At 39.2% G+C, this 14,288-nt stretch overlaps 1 pseudogene; it reads right to left on the bottom strand.

Moving 5' to 3' along the window:
* Nucleotides 1-489: 489 nt before the first annotated feature.
* LOC120070641 lies at nucleotides 490-2,271 on the bottom strand (annotated as a pseudogene).
* Nucleotides 2,272-14,288: the final 12,017 nt, after the last annotated feature.

The raw sequence follows: 14,288 nt of genomic DNA, 5'->3' as shown, positions 1-14,288 counted from the left end.
TTGAATTTTCAAGTCTCATATTATATATTACTTTTCCTAAATACTATTTTTTTTTTAATATATCCTATTTTCTACTAATCCAAACTAAATCATACAATTTTTAACTAGTTTTTATCATTATCTTTGTTATAGTTTTGTTTTAAACATAAAATATAATATTTTTACCGAATCTTCTTATTTTTAAATTTGAAATCATCATTATCTTTATTTTAGTTTGGTTTTAAACAAGAAATATATAGCGTTCAGTTCATCTTTACCAACGAAATCGGCCTAAAAAATATTAATTATGAGTAAAAAATGTATAGACAAACTATTTAAATGAACCTAAAAATAATGTGTATAGAAACCATTAAATAAAATCATGACATTTGTACTTTGGTTAAAACCATAACCTAGGAATTGAAAATGGAATACCCAACTCATCCGACATAAGAGAAAAATAATAAAAATCCCCAAATTCCTTTTCCAAATCAAACCAAGAAACAGAGCTCAATCAGAATGATGAACAGTGAACCTATAAACCATAACATGTTCATAACTCTCCCCTAGCTTCACAATCTGCAAAGGAAAATTAGGATGATTCATGGAATCCGGAAAGCTCTGAGTTTCCAAGCAAACCCTGCATAGTCCTTATACATAACCCCATCTTTCCCTTTCACATCCTTCAACTGATTTGCCGTATGAAATTGAACTCCTAGTTGATTACTCCATAGTTCCATCTTCCTCCCCGATGTTCTCCCTGTAACCTCCGCCACTTTCTTTAAATGCTCACTCCTAGTGTCGTCCACCACGTAATTAGTGTTGTATCCGCCGGCTACGCTCTTGATCTGCGACCCGATCTCTCGTGGGGTTAAGAAATCGAAAGAGGTTCTAACCACTGGCACGATTTCACCGGTGGGGATGAGCTCAATGTCGACGGGAGTTATACTTGAGGCAAAGAGTTTGATTTTGTGAGATAAAATGTCGTCGCTTGAATGGCCGTCTAGATTCCAGTAAGAGTGTTGGGCCAGGTTTACTGGGGTTGGTTTGTTTATGAATTTTGCTTCCATTTTTACTCCTAATTTGTTTGTTTCTATGAATATGTAAGTTACTGAAACTCGAAGATCGCCGGGAAACCTTGTTTACACAAAAACCAAACAAAACCCTCCATTTGTTCATTGTAATCCTTTAATTTAGGGTTTAAAATTTATGGTTTAAAGTCCAACCTTATTTGCCATCGAAACTGTCGTGGGTGAATGTAATGTGGCTGTCCTTCACATAACTCTCCACCTTCCATATCACATCTCCGAACCCTTTCTTCCCACCTTCACAGTCAAATAAAAAATGCTTAAAAAATCTCAATATAAAATCAATTTGCTTAGCATTTTGATTGCTTTTAAATGTTCATGAATTTAAGTTAACTACCTATTAAGTAATGTAAACAATTTGAGTCATTTGGAGTTCTCAAATTCTAGACCCAAGAGAGAGAAGCACGTGTCATTACGGGGCAGTTAATAGATGATGGCGAATAGGTGACAATACGAGTTTAACCATGAAATAGATGACGATGAATAGGTGACCGTACAAGTTAACTAGTGAATAGATGTCGGTTGATGGGTTTCAGTAGAGCTTAACTATGTTTAATTTGGCCATATGAATCAAATGTAGTGTCATACGCTATGAAAAAGATGAATCCACAATTAGAGAGGAAAACGTTGGGGGAGAGAGAAGAGAAAAAAAAAGTGTTTTGATTGATGAAATATACCATGGAGCAAGTTCCTTCCATCATTAGGATTGAGTTTATAAAAAACACCATCGATACCAAATTGGGCTCCTCCAATTCTATTTGCTACACGTCCAACAATGTTTCCAAAGTAGGTAGTATCATTCTGTCAAAACAAATGCATAAACAAATCATACCCTTTTATTCATTTTTCTCTTTTATACCAGAAAATCACAACAAAAAATGCAATTATCTCACTCGAAAGTCATCAATTGAAGGGAAAGAAAGAACAATATCATCCAACTTCCCTAAAACAAATAACTGAAAAAAAAATTAGAACTATATCATATTGTGTTGAATGCAAATATAAATGGGTAAGGTTAAGAAAAATAAAAACAGAACAAACCATTTTTATTAGAGAGAATAACAGAGAGAATGGTATAACCATAATTGGTAAATTTAATAGAAAAATCTCCCCTTCTCAATTCATATACTCCCACTTCATTTCCATTAGCAAATCCAATGGCTGCAACAACTAAGAGAAAGATCAATGGAAGAACTTTGGCCATTTTGAAGAATAGAACGTTGTGTCTTGATGGGTTAAACTTAAACTCAAAGGATATTTATGTAGCTAGATAGAGAGATGCATCTAAGTTTGAAATTAAACTCATTTGAAATTAGGATGTGCCTGATGTTTAGTTTAGTTGGACTTTATCTTAAGTTACTTATATACATAAATTGTTGTTATAAGAACTTGAGATATGATTTTTTTTTCTTTCATTTTTTCTATTTTCTTTCTTTGCTTCAATGTTCTGGAATATGATACCTAAGATATGAACATGGTATCTAAGATACGATTTTAAATTCTAGGAAACTTTTAAAGACCCTCTGGAAAAATCAAAATCAAGATCTTGAAAATGATAAATGAGTAAAACCTGACAGTATAACTCAACAATTGATCAACATATATTTTGTTGGCCTTCAACTAATAAGTTAATATTATGGCATATTAGACACAAAATTAAAAGTTCATAAACCTATTAAAACACTTTAAAACTTGAGGACTTATTAAATACAACTCTAGTTTAGGAACTTGTAATTTAACCTTTTAACACATGACTAAATGAGATTAGAATCCATGTTTAAAATGTTGATATCGATGGAAATATCAAAGTCTTAGTTTTTTGAAAATGTTGATGCATATTTATGGAAAGTATAATAATAAATTATTTCTTTTAAGTACAATAGGCGTAGGAGAATTCGAACCACATATCTCATGGTCAATAACACTATCGTATTATGCTAGTTTTGGCATAATAACAAAATTTTAAAAATAATAAATTAGTAAATAAATATTGTATGTTTTTTAAACAAGTTAAATGTTTATTATTGATTTTATATTCATATTAGTGGCATTTTGTTACGTCTCAGTTTTAACCTAGGTGATAATGCCATTTTCTATCGAACTCTAAAGTCATTTTGTGATCAAGATTTTAGTCGTTTAGTATTTTGGCACGTTGGTTGTTAACATTTTACTTCACCTTCATTTTGCTTAACACATTCTAGATACAATTTAATCAAAAAGTTTACAAAATTTTAATAGTAGAGACCAAAATAAACACTTTTTGAAAGTTCAAAAACTAAAATAATCATTTTTGAAAGTTTAGGGACAAAAAAGAACAACGTTTAAAGTTTAGAGATCAAAATAGGATTTAAACCATTTTTAATGTTTCATCAAATTTTTTACGATATAATGAAAATGTCAATGTCAAACTCCTAGAAATGTGAAAATATCATAGATGTCAATGAGAATTTATACTATTTTTTTAAAGTTAGAAACAATGATTAACTCGACACAACAGAAACCAAATATAATTTTTATGATATAACTATTGATTGACATGAATATTTGATTTAGATATTGATTGAATATATAATCAAGAATAATAATTGTTTACTTATTATAGTTTTACTATATGCTTAAGATGAGCTCAATTAACATTTAGGAGTGAGAGATTCCAATCTTCCAATCTAAAAATGATTGATAATTTCATAGTATATATGATAAAAAGATAGATAATGATACACTAATATTTATTTCCTCCATGCTATCTAAACCAACATATATCAAAATTTACAAAAATGTAAATGATGTTTAACCAACAGGCAAAGGAATAATTATAAATGCGTAGAAGTATACGTGTAAGTTCTTAGAGAATCTGACGTATATTCAAACATATAGAGATAAAAGACAAACGTAACAGCGGAATGAAAATTGAGAGAAATAAGGATCATGAAAGAACATTTAATGCTTGAGCTCCTCCAGCAACCTTAATAAAGACATCCTCCAATGTTGCGTCAGCAAGCCCTCAAGCAAAGACTATAAACCTACTCTTTGCACTCTCCACCAATTGACACGTCCCTTATGCGGACCTTGTGTTTTGGCAGTTCGAACTTCTGTATTCCTGAGATGTGGTAGATTTTGCTAGCACCAGGATAGATATTCTTCACCATGTTCTCGACGTCGTCATCGTGATTTGCGGATGTAGTCATTGTGAAAACATAAGATCCTCCATACCTACCTTTGAGCTGTAAAACACAATTTAAGTATTGTCATGAAATTAACAAATAAAGAAAGCGAGAAAACATAAACAGTAAAGAAGATATAGATCCATAGAAGGTAAAAGAGCAAACGAAGCATGTCCAAAAGTAGACAAACCCCTTGGACTGCTACGAAAAATACATACCATGGGATTTCAAAGATTTCACTCGTCCGTCTTTCATATCGAGCCTAAATATCCCCGTGGCTAGATTAAGGGCAGCGCGTCGGGCATATTTTTTCACAGTAGCAGGATCACTATAACTGACTCCATTGAGTTCGTCACCATAGAACTCAAAACCCACTTGTTCGACACTCTATTATTCTTCGATTCCGCCCTACTTGACTTTCTCAGTCAATAACCTATTTGAGAGCTGAAAATATAACTCATTTTATCATTATTATTGAGAACTAATAATAGAATAGTTGAAAGAAGTCATGCTCTACCTATTCTACCAAGAAGAGATGCTTTCTCATTCACTCATTTCCGGTTGGAATACTGCTTCCCCTTATTTATTAACCTTCCTTTGCTTCACTTCGCACCTCGTCATAGCCCTGAAAAGCTCAATCGAAGTTCTAGTTCTAGAATGGGATATGATTAACTACTTGCCTACTGTTACCTGGGAGGGGAGTCCTTCCTCGTGAGATCGAAGAAGGTATACTAGAATACTATACAATAATAAGTCCTGCTTAGCTTCTATTCCTCTTTATCAAAGAGCTTTTTCTTTGGCCTGTTAAAAGACTCCCCTAAAGAAATTCTACAGATTCCTTGTTCCAGATGGGACCCTTACTGCTCAGTGGGTTCTCTGTTTATCGAGATTTTCATTCGAAATCTCCCCTGTGTGTTGAATCCTAAGTAGCTAACCGAAGTGGGATTGGTGGCCTAGCTGTTGGGTGAATTTCCAATGCTAGTGAATCCGATGTTGGAAGGAAAAATTCCACAGAAGGAATAGACATCGTTGCGCCCCTTTAACAACTCTGGAAAAGCCCCACTGCAGGACGCAGTTTTCTGGTAACGGCTATAGGCCTATCCTCGTTGAACGGTGAGTCAAAGACAAAGAATTCGTAGTTCCTTTCTTTTCCTTGCTAGCTGCTACTTTTATTTCTAAGAAAGTCCTTTACAGGATCGAGCGTAATAAGTATAACGTGTTTACCAGTAGAACTAACTCTTCAAGTCAAGGCTGTCTACCAGTCTTATTTAGTTGTATTCATTCTGTCCTAATCAAAAGAATCGACTTCTCTGGGGTGTGACAACTCCTTCTCATGAATAAACTATCCACTTAAAATAGTCGAGCGTGATAGGCTTGCAAAGCATAGGCTACGCAGCCTTGTTCACTGGAAAAGCATAAGATCCTTGATTGAAAGGGTGTTTTGTTTACTAGACAGCTTACTGTTCCGGGAAAGCGAGAGATCTCATTGTCCGAGAAATGCTTTTTCCTCTAGCGGGATCAGAATTTTCACAAGATAGAATCCCCTACTAAGATAAGGTCCCTTAGTCTACCCGAAGGAAAGTCAAGAGATAAAGTGGGTACCAGCAGGGTTAGAGGATTCAAACTGGCAGGATTGGTTTAGTGTTAGCAATTAACATAAAGTGGTTATGCGACAGCTTGAAGTTGATAAAACTTCGATTCTAAATCACCGAATCTTGCATCCAACCTCGTTTTTTGCACAACACAAGGGATGCGGTTAGTTGAACCGATTTCAAAGGCTTGATAAAGCTTTGGCATGACGTACGCGTGGGAAGGTTAGGAAGGGAAGGAGAAGACGAGGGATTTTAGTGCTATGGTCTGGTGGAGAACTCGGATGAGAACGTTGGAGGAACATAACTCATTGTCTCGCTACACTTCGATGACGCTACAGATGTTGAGTCATAAAGATGAGGGGCAAATTCAGGGCCGACGAGGTCACTTTCTTATCCGAAAAGGAATGCCACTAGTTCCACTATCAGCTTGCTTTTCCTAATGCCAATACCAATCTGAAGGTCGTTTATGCGCTTAACTTACATTGGCAACATTGGCCTATCTATATCCAACGTGAGAGACCAATTGCCTTAGTTAGAGGGAAGGCGTTCTCGAAACATAGCTTTCTAAGTAGAATTCGAAATCCCAGCGATTACCAGGTGACCCATTAACTAATCTTTCTGACAACTACTTAGCTTCCTAGGTGCCGTGTGAAGCTGCTACCCAGAAAGACCAATCAATGGTTGACTCTGAAATGACACGTTGAAAGTCTTGTAAAGGAAGAAAAAGCGCTGCTATTCTCTAAAAAGAACCTTCCTTCTATTCCTTACGTCAAGACTCTTCCTAGTTCGTGCTACTTTAGAATACATCTACACCGAAGGAAATATTGAATTTCATTGTCCTTCCTGGCCATGAAAGAATACCCCAATATGCCTTCAAAATAAGAAGTCAAACAATCAAGGTAGGGATTGTTGGCTTGGAACTTTCGCAGTCTCCCCTCATACACCGGGAAGGCTTCTAGCTTCTCCACCTGAAGCTTTGGCAGTGAGTCGAAAGTGTTAGTGAGAAGCTCTCTCCATAGGCCATCAGACCCACTCATATGATAGGTAGAGTGTTGTATCTGAGGCTCAACCGTCAGGGTACGAAGAAATGGGGAGATATGACCCCAGGATCTGAAAGAGAAGAATAGGGTAGTGAGCGGCATAGATGACAAAGTGGATCTCTTCGACTTAGCAAGAGCTTATACCTCGACTGAACTTTCTCTACATCGGTCAAGAGTGGATGAGGAATCGGATAAACGAGTCAAGGCTTCTTCAAGAAGACTCGTAAACAGAAGAAGATTGTCACCTATCTTCCCCTACTTCGGGAGGACGGGAATAGTTACATTCTTTGTTGGGTGGGAATAAGAGCCAGTAGGTCCAGGAAAAACCTCAAATCGATCACTAAACTTAGGTCGGCTCGATCACGAAGCCTAGAATAATTTCTATATATTTTGACTGCTTCAATTGCTGCTTACCTACTGCTTCCTCCTCAGAATCAAGTCACCTTGACTTCATGGTCGCGAAGAGCCTAGCTTTTAGAATGTTATGATATGTCTAGAACTGGCTGAAGCATCTAAAAAGGGAAGCTTTCAGTATGTACTGGTTAGAATAACTAGAACAGACCAGTATTAATTAACCTCCTTTCCCTCAATGGTTTGGTAATCGGCTCATCTTGGTTGAGTTGCTTAAAAAGCTCCCTCCTCTCATCGGCCAAGCCGCTTCTCCTTCATCTGTATTTGACTTTCCTTTTTCGGTTGATGAAATAGAGGTTGACGGGGACGAAGGTTAGAAATCATCAATTGAGTTCGATGCTGCTACAGATAGCTACAGATGCTTTTCCCAAGAATCACGCCATTGCGTACTGAGACTAAGTTGAGTTTGAGACTCGAAGGCAGAGGAGGAGGGTTTACAGATAGTAACTCGTACTAGAAAGATGATGTTACCCTCGACTAGACATGGATTACCTCTTCTGGTAAAGGATCCACAACAAGGGTAACTACTATTTCGATTTCACTTACAAAGAATTGGTAAATGACTGCAATGGAGCTGGCCTGGAAACTATTGACTCGAATGGACTGCTACTATAGACGCTATCAAATGCCTCCTATCTGGAAAGACTTAGCACTCGCTCTAATCACTAGAATAGAACAGGATGGGTGCCGGCATAGGTTCCAATGTGGCAAGAATTCTCTATCTCCGGCTAGAGTTCTTCATTGAAAGCGGGTTAACCATCCAGCCTGATTTTAGCCGATTCAATCCCCACATGAGGATTGACTTGTTAGAGACGAAATCAAAGAAAAAGTCAAATGCGGAATCCAGATTGAATATTTTACTCCGGATTCAACATCGATATGGCTGGTACTACTCTGATTCAATTCCTTTGTATCTTCCATACTGGGTCGATCTCTTTATTGAAAATGTTGAAGAATCAATGAATCGACCTTTCTTCCTTCCCTTTTCTTCTTGCTTATCATGTAGGACTTCATCTTTTATGAATGCATACACCGGTTGGGCTGGGGTCGAACTTCTTTCTTGTGTTTGACTTACCTATCGATTCAACCTCGGAATCAATCCCAATGTAGTTCATTTTACTTGCTCCCGAACCGATCCACAAAGAGCCTGTATTGTATCCCTCGCCATTAAGTGATTAATACAGTAGCTCTAGAGAAAAAGTAGCACTACCACAAAAAAAAAAAAAAGAAACTAAAACCAGAGACCAAAGCTGTTTTTGACAAAACGGAAAGTATCATGGTACGTCGTCCTTTCCTCATAGAATCAGTCTTATCTTGTTATTTTTCCAAATGTTGTGTGCCTGGCATTAGGTAGGGTTTCCCCATTAGCATGGATGCTGCTTCAGGGCTTTTAAACCCAAAGATAGACGTCGTTCTCCCCTGGATTTTGTAATTCTCCAAGCAGACGTTGGAAGTCTTCCCTGGTGGCACCCACTTCAGCGGTCGTTTCCTTACCCTCCAAAGCAAGGCATTGTGCGATATCCTTCCATGTCAAGGGGTCTCTGGACTGAGTTTTAAAGAAGGATTCAATAAGAATCGAGCACTTGTTTCTCAGATCGGTGAGAGTATCAGAGGGGGACTCCCAGGGAAGATCAACGTCTTCTATCCAGTTGGCAATTGTTGGTTCCGTGGGTGAAATAGAATCCCCACAATCTTGGGTTTGGGGCACAAAACAAGAAGTCAATTTCTTCCAAAATCCACCAGAAAGAAAATCTGCCTTGTCGGAGTCGGAATGGGTCTCATCGTTCGATGCATGGCCGATAAGAGAGACTTCAGAAGAAGAAGCGAGACCAAGAAAGAGAGGCACGGAGATACTTGAATTTCGGAAAAATCCTCCTATTTGATGTCCTCCCCTAAGAGCTTGAAAGGGAAGGTACACACCTTACTCGACTAGAAGAGGACAAATCCAAAGGTAACAAGGTCTAGTAGTTCTATCCATCAACTTTATGAATATGGAACTGGGATTGATTGCGGGACCTCCCTCCGAGAATGGAAGTTCCGCCGTCTCATGTTACTTACTGGCTGATGTGGCTTACCGGCTTGCCTCAAGAATGGACTAGTTTTTGTGACGCTTTGCTAGCATTGGGATTGATGAGATTGCCTTACTAATGTGCAAGAAGGCTACATACCAAGGTGCAATCCTTGGATGCTTACTTATGTTATTTATTTCTCATTTCTCTTATCGATTTCTTTCCCTATAGGCATTCGTCCGATAATGGATATGGAACTGATGCACTACTCTAAGAAGATAAATGAAACCACTAATCTTCATGCTCGCTTACTGCCTACCATGCTTACTAACCCACTAACCACTTAGTTCTATCATGCATACGTAAGGATATATTCTCTTTATGATATAAAGTCTTTCGATCGCTTGAAGCCCACGGAGCGGTAAGGTTGAGTCTCTTTCTTATAAGGATAAGCGCGGTTAATTCTCTTTGTCCTAACGCCGAGGTAAGCTACTACTACTAACTTGCTCGTTTTTAGTAGTTAACAAACAAAAAGAAGGCCATTTGATGTCTATAAGTGAAGATTGGATGGATGTCTGCTCCTTTGATATGCTTTCGAAAGGGCTGTTTTCATGCGTGCTAGTGTTCGTGGTCTATTGGTTTTTCAGTTCTCTTGGGGGAAGGCGGGATTGGTGCATCTACAAGTTGAGAGTGTGCTCGGGCAAGTGGGCTAACCGGAACTACTTGTAATGGGATTTTCCTGATGAGAGGACGAAATAGAACCCTTGTTTGAGAACTTTAGCTATGGACTGAGGTGCCGAAATGCCTTCCTTTTGGGGTATGGAAAGAAGTCTAACCATATTTGATCATCCCCCGCCTCTCTCTCAATCTCATCCGCAGGTATCCCTCTCAATGGATCCCTCTTGCCCATGCCGAGGAGAAGTGGTTGCTTCGCTTCCTTAAGTAGAGTGCAAAGAGCTTGTAGAGAGCTATCAATCATTCTGCATTCACTCAGTTGACTAAGATGAAACCATTTTTTTCTTGTTGAATAACGTAGTCAAAATGAAGTACCCAAGTGTGGGATGAGCCCTTCTTTCTTTAGGGATTCTACTTTCTGGTGCGGGACTTCTTGTTGATGCAAGGTTTTGCCAAGAATCTTGACAGTTCACGACTCCGATCTTCTTTAATGGAGAAAGGCGTTGACACATGAATGCATTTCAATGCTTCAACTACTTCAGTACGTGGAAGAACCTTCTTTCTCAGCCGATGGATTAGCTTTCCTTCCTGCCGGACTGATCCCAACAGTAGCCGATCCTAGCCCAGGGAGCAACTTCACCTTCTCTCCTCCGCAGGCGTCCATTATGAAAAACACCCTCTCATAATCAATCATGAAATTCATAGCTGTCAAGGTCACGGTCTTTTATTTGCTGCTGGTAAATCTCATTCATGATTCGTCGCACCCTTTCTATTGTAGGATTAGAAGAGGGGTTGTTGGCTATATTCACCAATACTGAAACGAGTCTAGTTTGACTTTTCTAATTTTTCCATCTAACAGCTCGAAGACTCGCCGATACTTATTGTAAGAAGGTGTTCTGTCGAAGTTGGTATCCATATCAGCTTTTAAGTAATCGCTTAGTATTCGACAAATATACCAATAACCATTGGGCTGATTGTAAGATTCATTGGTGTCATCTTCAGGTTGTATGGGGGCCGGCTGCTCTACCTTAAAATCACTCCCTACAGATGGTAATGAATGATGGGACAGACGAAACCGAGCTTGCAGGTAAGGGTGGCAGGTTAGAGGGGACCGATGGAAAGGACTCCCACGGGGAGTTGTATTCCCTCGGCCTAGGATTAGAAGGGCGCTCCAATTTGATTCGAAGTTTTTTAAGAAATCGATCTCTAAAAAGACTAGAGTTAGACAAATCTCGAGATCAACAAAGGAAGCTTGCTTAATCGTCCACTTAAAATCCTCAGACATGACAATCGATCCCTCTGGAATCTGTCTCTTATACACATCTAGATGTGTATAAGAGACAGGAACTAGACCATCTCGAAGACTATCGAATGCCTTTTGAGCCCGGGATTCGAATAATAGCCCTTGGTTCTTTCGTTCGTTACAGACAAGAAGTTTCCTCTGTTAGTTGTGTTAGGTTGTCTGCGTAATGAACTACTGATCTAGCTCTTTTTCTTTTTATATTCTATAAAAACCAATGTCATACCACCTTCGACAGGTAAACCGAAACTCGGGAAAGCAGAGTGAACAGCTTCACGTCCTACTACCAAGGTGCGTGCCTAGCTAAAGTCAGAGCCTTGCCTTTCTTATATGACCAGCTCAAGATTGCGCTCTTATCCTTTCTCTTTGCACTAGGAAGACTCTCCATCACCTATAGATGGAAGAGACTTATTTCATTTAGTGACTAGCTCTTGCACGCGGATCCTTTCTTGATCCCTAGTGACTTCAAAGATCTTCTTCTTATTCCGTACTCTAGAACCAACCTTACTGAGAGCCCTTTCAACTCTAGCTCTAGATTTAGGGCAAAAAGCCTTAGAAGATAGATGGGTGGAACTCATTGAGATCAATCATCAAGCCAGCTACCTATGGTCAGAGGGGGAGTTAACGGTAAGAAAACCATATCGCTACTGACCACGGGCTAAGTCCTTATTTCAAAAGACCAAAGGAGGAAAAGGGCCACCGATGTGACTGAAGGTGACGACTAGCTATCTCGGATAGGAAAGAGAGGCTTGATCGGTAACCACAGATTGAAAGGTCTTTCTCCACTATCTTCTTGAATTTATGAGCGTCTACCGAACAGTCAGCCTAAAAGTCCTAATAGTGATCTAACTCCTGCCAAAGACTTCGCAGTTCAGCAAAATAGACCGACAGACTTCTATTTTTCTGTTTTGTCTTATGCACCTTCTTCCAACTCTAAAAGACACTTAGGCCAACTTACCCATCTTTGAATAGGTCTGAGAGGCTGCATTCCATGTTGATTAGGGGTTCATTACCATCTCTCACGTGAGTTGGATTGTCTGCTTTTGATTTTGGTTCGATCGACCAGTAGCGGCAGAAAAAAAACTATAGAACCCGAATCTTACCACCCGGGAGTAGTTCCCTAAATTGATGAAAGCGCTTGCTCTTTAAGTACCTGATTTCCCAAACCAACGAGCCAAGAGAGGCCAAGAGCCTGGTGGAGTTATGACTATCGCTAGCGGTGATGCCTGAGTGAGCAACCCCTTTGATAAAAGCACGAGCTAAATAGTAATCAAAGAACCTCTTCTCCTATGTTAAAGGAAAGTGCCTGAACTTTGCTCGTTTACATCTGGATAAGAAAATAGAGATACACTCGAACGATAGAGAAGGAGTTCCTAAAGCTCGTCGCCTTTGTTTGCATCTTGATGAAGGAGATGGCACCTCTACTTCAGGTGGTCACTTCAGATTCTTCTCCCGAGCTCATGGGATTGACGTAAGGGGTTGGGTGGTTAGGTGATCCCTAATCAAATTGGCTTAGAAAAGATGAGATAGGGAGGGCCCTGCCTTGGATGATTAATTGGTACCAGTTAATGATGTGATGGATTCTAATCAATGTGATTGGCATAGTTCACTTTTAGTCTCAGCAACATATAACACCAAGACCAGCAGTTGCATTTGACCAAGTTGAAGCAGCAGATCCAACCATCCTGGTTTCGTTGACCAAGTGAAGACTGTATATCGAGTCACCATTATGGAGCCTTATAACACGCTTCAATTTTCGGAATATTTTCCAACTACTGTGACAAAAGAAAGCAAAGAAACTCAACTTCTTGTAGGTCCCAATAAGCGGGAAACTAAGGTCTACTCGTCTTGGAAAGCCTCAGTTTTTCAGCGAATACCAGAACCGATTCAATCAATTGAAATCAATGTGACTTCGTCCCACAAGGAAGGAGTATTCTGAGGCGGGATATGTCATCAGTGTAGAAAGAGAATCTTCTCATTCAGAAAATGCCCTCTTATGTGCGAGACGATCTTGATAAAGCAAATGGGTTAGCAATGATCCTCTCAATTGACTAGTTCTGTTTCGGGACTTCTCCTAAAAAATGACCAATGGAACCAACCGTATCAAAGTAGTGATCTCTTGGCATAGTTGAAACTCGATGTCAGAAAGCACGTTCTTCGCGTAGAAGCCCGAACTCTTGGACGAAGGTCAGATTTAGCAAATGGAAGGGTAGGTTAGCTTTCCCACTCTTATTGCTTTCTCTAAAAAATGGAATCTCTGATGAACCTCCGATTGCTTGGTTGAGTTCTCCCACATAATGTCAAGGAATCGAAGCAATCCTGAGATCATATGGCATAACGCAAAGTCGACATCTTCGTGATTCTCGATTTGAACCCCTTTAGCCCACTCTCTTTTTACATAGCCAACTAGTTGGTGTACTCTTCCTCGATGTTGACCCAATAGAAGTCAAGCCCTTTGTCTAAAAAAGAATGGTCTCGATCTTCTTCTTTCTTAGCATTATTGTAAACCATTTGATCCTAGTCGTCTTGCATGGAAGGAGCCAGATGACAGAAATTTTGCTTTTCTCACCCCTGTCCGACCACCCGATCGATGAAGAATCGAACCAAACCACCCCGCCTTTGGAGATGACGGAGACTTTACTCGACATATTGACCCATCCATAGTCTGCTAATCTAATCCCAACGTCTTTAATCCTGATCTGTCTTTTGTTTGTTACACAACACTGAATGTACAGTTCCTTTGTTTTTCTGGCTATGGTTCTTTTGATTCTTCTTTCTAACTTTTTGATTTATGGTCTGGCCTTTTACAACCTCTGATACTCCACCTGTATCAGAATACGAACCTTGTTCAACTGTGCCCACGGGCTCGTAAGCCCTCGAGGCAAGGCAAAAAGGAAGAGAAGCTCTGGCTTTCTTTGGTCTTGAACTCGCTCCGCGCTCGAGAATGAATGTTGGAAACTCTTCGATGACATGCTCCTTTGAGTGCACAATTATTCCTTAGCTGTGCCTGTTTGGTACCGAGCTCTTTAA

This window comes from Benincasa hispida, chromosome 2 (assembly GCF_009727055.1).
Source record: "Benincasa hispida cultivar B227 chromosome 2, ASM972705v1, whole genome shotgun sequence".
NCBI lineage: Eukaryota > Viridiplantae > Streptophyta > Magnoliopsida > Cucurbitales > Cucurbitaceae > Benincasa > Benincasa hispida.
The sequence above is the reverse complement of the archived record's forward strand: the minus strand, read 5'-3'. Positions and strand labels throughout refer to the sequence as shown.